Genomic DNA, 4,746 nt, shown 5'->3' with positions numbered 1-4,746 from the left:
AAAATGGTGCAGCCATTCTGGAAAATAGATGGCAGTTTCTTAAAAAGTTGAACATACGCTTACCATACAACTTGTGATGGCACTCCTGAGCACTTATCCTAGAGAAATGAAAACAGGTTCACAGGAAAACTTGCATACAAATATTCATAGCAGCTTTATCTGTAATAGCCCCAAATTGGAAACAACCCAAATGTCCTTCCATGGGTGAGTATTTAAACAAAATGTGATATATTCATACAATGAAATAATAGTCAGCAATATAAATGAACAAACTATTGATATATGCAACAACCTGGATGCCTCTTAAGTGAATTATGCTAAGGGGGAAAAGCAACCTCAAAAGGTTACACACTATATGATTCCATGTATATAACAATCTCAAATGTCAAAAATCTAGAGAAGGAGAACAGAGCAGTGGTTACCAAGGAAACCAGGGAAATCAGGGAAGTGTGTGACTATGAAGGCAGCAAGAGAGAGATCCTTTGTGTTGATGAAACAGCACTGTATCTTGATTGTGGTGGTGTTTATATAAATCCATACATGTGATAAAATGAGATAGAACTATATACAAAGACACATCAAAAACTGAGTGCGTGCTGGTGAAATCCAAGTAAGGGCTGTAGTCTAGCTAAATTGTCTGGTACTAATGTCAATTTCTTTGTTTTGATGAAGTACTATAGTTATTTTAGACGTTACCATTGGGAGAAGCAAGGTAATGCATACAGAGGGCCTCTCTGTAATATTTTCGCAATTTCTTAATAAGTTTAAAATTATTTAATAATAAAAATGAAAACAAAATGCCATTGCCAATTACCAAAAAAAAACCCAACAACAAAAAACAAAACAAAAAATGTTACAGAAGAACATAGAGAACTGAATAGAGAGCTTTGCCATTTTTTTTATGAGAAAGTGTCAAAATCATAGGGTAGATATTCTTCTTAAATACTCAATAAATTCAATGCAATTCCATAAAGTTTTTCATAAAACTTTTTATTTTCATAAAAGTTTTCTAAGAATTTGACAAGCTGATTCTAAGATTAATATGGAAGGATTAAGGGCAAAACTTCCAAAGAAGTATAAGCACCATGAGAGTAAACATGATTGTCTGTTTTGTTTCGTTCCATACCCCAGAGCCTGGAACAGTGCCTGGCACTATTAGGTGCTCAAAAAAAATATCATTCAACAGGGACCGGCCGAGTGGCTCAGTTGGTTAAGAGCTTGCTCAAGAGTTTGAGCTCTGAGCAACAGCGGTTCGATGCCTGGCCCGAGCTGAGTTGCCGCTGAGCTGCCAACAGTTGGCAGGATGACTCAGCTAAAAAAAAAAAAAAAGAAAAAGAAAAAAATATCATTCAACAAATGAATGACAACTTAGAAGAAGAAAAGGAGGAGGAGAGATTTACCCTACCAAATATTAAGACCTACAATAATTTTAGACTATACTATACCTCAAGGGTAAACAATAAAACAGAATATAGAGTGTAGAAACAGATTCACATATAAATGAAAACTTGTTATATACTAAAGGAAGCATTACCAATCAGTGAGGAAAAAGTAGACTATTCAAATAACTATTCTTAAAGGATTGGCTATTTATATGGGAAAATATTAGATCTTTCCCTATATCAGGATTTGTATTCTGCTACAAGCCATATGCAAGTGACTTAACCAAAAAATGGATTTATTTTCTCACATAAAAAGAATTCTAGAAGGGCCAGCCGAGTGGCACGTTGGTTAAGAGCTGGCTTGGGATGCCAGAGGGCCCCGGTTCGGATCCCACATATGAGGGCCAGTGACACTGCCTTCCACAGCTAAGATGCTGAACAGCAGCTCAACCTGGAACTGGGCTGCTGTGAGTCGCCGGCGACAGCGTAGGCTGCAACCCCTGCTGCAGTGGGTTGCCATGGGCTACAGTGTGTAGCCAGCGTGAGCAGCCAAGCAGCCGCAGTGAGTGGCCGTCCAGAAGCCGGTGACTGATCTGCCTCACCCATGAAGAGCGCAATGATGGTGCCAACTTGGGCCAGTGAAGCAACGTCCTCCACAACTAGACTGAAGAACAAAAGGACAGCAACTTGTCTGTTCCCCTTCCCCAATTCCCCAGCGCTGTTCCCATCCCCCAATTCCCCCCTCCCCAAAAAAAGAATTCTAGATAAAAACAAAAGAAAAAAATTTTTAATTAAAAATAAACAAAAAGGGCTGGCCGAGTGGCTCATTGGTTAAAAGCTGGGTTTGGTGTGCGAGCTCTGAGCATCAGGGCTGCCAGTTCAGATCCCACATGGGCCAGTGATGCTCCCCTCTACAGCTAAGATAATGAACAACAGCTCAACCTGGAGCTGGGCTGCCATGAGTCACAAGCGATAATGTAGGTTGCAGTGGGGCTGCAGTGAGCTACTGTGAGTGGCCAGCAGCCAGTGTGAACAGCCAGTGGCATGAGCTGCCGTCAGCCGCCATAAGCGGCTGTCCAATGGTCAGCGAGTGACTGCCTCAGTGGGGAAGAGTGCAATGATAATACCAACATGGGCCAATGAAGTGACATCCTCCACAACTAGACTGAAGAACAAAAGGACAGCAACTTGTCTGTTCCCCTTCTCCAATTCCCCAACGCTGTTCCCTCCCCCAATTCCCCAATAAAATCTTTAAAAATAAATAAATAAATAAATAAATTTTAAAAAATAAACAAAAAATGTGCAGAGGTAGACTGGTAGAGCAGCCCCACAATGTCATTAATGCTCCAGATTGTCTGTCCCTCCACAATTTTTAGCTTGCAGCTTTTGTCCTCAAGCTTGTCACCTCATGGTGGCAAAGGGTGATTAACCTGTAGCCAATGTCCATTTTTCAGAAGAGAAGAAGTGACACAGATAATAAGTGTCAGAGCCAAATTAGGTTTGCCTGACTCTAATCTACTCTGCTTGGAACACTCACATTTTTTATAAGAGAGCTCCTTCTGATCTCTCATTAGCCATTCATTCAGCACTTTGTGTTACGCTGACCATACTGTTAGCTAATTATTTATGTGTCGTCCTCCCATAACACACCCCTCTAATTGAGGGCCCCCCAGACCTAAACTCCACCTATGCCCCACAGTGTCCAAAGCACAGAGTGGATATCAAGAGACTAGACTTGCTAAATGAATGAAGAGTAAAGTCTCAATGATTCTCAGTACTCCCACCCTGCCCTCCAATTTCTAGTTTCTCTTTTTACCTTTGAAAATTATTATTGAAAAGACATCAGCCAAATCCCAGGGAGTTCTGTTGAACTGGGCGGGGGGAGGGGAGGAAGGGTCAGACCAGATTATGTTGTTTATAGAAATGTATCTCCTAATGACTGGAAAACAGTGCCAGGCATCATTTTATTTGTGGAACTCAAATCAAATCACGAAGAGGCAAAGACCCAAATAGAAGGAAGTCCAGCAAATAATCAGAATTGTCTTCTCATCCTGTTTGATTCTAAGGTAAAAAAAAAAAAAAGGCAGTGCTTTGCGATGAGTTCCCAATCTAAACACATAAATTACGTTCTCTCCCAGAAATACCAATGCCTTGGGCTTAACTGATGATAAAATCTCTGCCTATATTGGGAAGAAACAGAGCTAAAGGCCAGTGAATGTATCTAGAGCAAGGGTGGGCAAACTGCAGCTTGCGAGCTACATGCCGCTCTTTAGGTATGTACATGTGGCTCTGAAGTAAAATTGACAATGAAAATAAAACTATCATAATTTCATTTATAAAATTTTTAAAGGCTATTATTCACATAATGGTGATTTCATTTGTTTTATGGCTCTCGAATAATTTTTAAATTGTTGTGAGGGGCAGAATTGACTCTTCGTCTCAAAAATTTGCTGACCCCTTATCTAGAGGTAGGGAGTAGAAGACAGTGGAGGAGACATAAATGGAGGGACATCAAGGAGAAACCAAAAGGTACTTGGAAGAATAAGAGGTCTTCCTGGAGAAGGTGTCCAAGTGACTGGCCTGTCTGGGAAGCTTCACCTATGGGTTTCCTGAGTGGGTCCTTAGAATACTAATAGCTACCATTTATTGAGCCATCGCTATATGCCACATGTGTGGTAAGCAATTTTAGTGCATTATCTCATTTTAATTCTTAGAACAACCTTGCAAGTTCAGAATTGGCACCCTTGTTCGTAGATGAAACTAAAGGTCAGGAAGTTGCCGTGGTATGTCCATACACATAGAGCTAAAGAATGTAAAAGCCAGGATTTGAATCCCCATGGATTTGATTTGACTCAAAACTTCTGTTATGAGTCCTTAACTATCAATATCTTCACAAAACCACTTTGTGGTATCTATTATTTCCTCCACTTTACAAATGAGGCCCAGGGATGATTCAACTTGCCCAAGTGACACAGAGCAAAAGCCAGGGGTCAGGAATGTGCCAGAAAGCCTCTGCATGTCAGGCCCTACCTTTTCCTAGGACACTGTCCCTTCGTTTGCCACCCACACCAATCTCCCCACTTAGGCCCCTTCCAAGAATTTTCTTTTTACTGCCTCTCCCCCAGTGTGGCCCCTGGGCTAAACAGGGACTGGGTGGTTTGGGGGAGGCTCTCACACACCCCTTCCCCTAAGGAAAGGAACAACCGGCCTGGGGGCTCCCATCCCCAAACATCTGAGCAAGACCTGTGCATAAGAGACTGTTGAGTGCTTGGATCAGGAGCCAGCCAAACTGGGTTCAAATCCAGTCTGGTGACTTTGGCCAATAAGAGTAACTCCCTTTTTAAAAAGCATCTATCCTGGGACA

Source organism: Hipposideros armiger, unplaced genomic scaffold (assembly GCF_001890085.2).
Source record: "Hipposideros armiger isolate ML-2016 unplaced genomic scaffold, ASM189008v1 scaffold_132, whole genome shotgun sequence".
Lineage (NCBI taxonomy): Eukaryota > Metazoa > Chordata > Mammalia > Chiroptera > Hipposideridae > Hipposideros > Hipposideros armiger.
The sequence above is the reverse complement of the archived record's forward strand: the minus strand, read 5'-3'. Positions refer to the sequence as shown.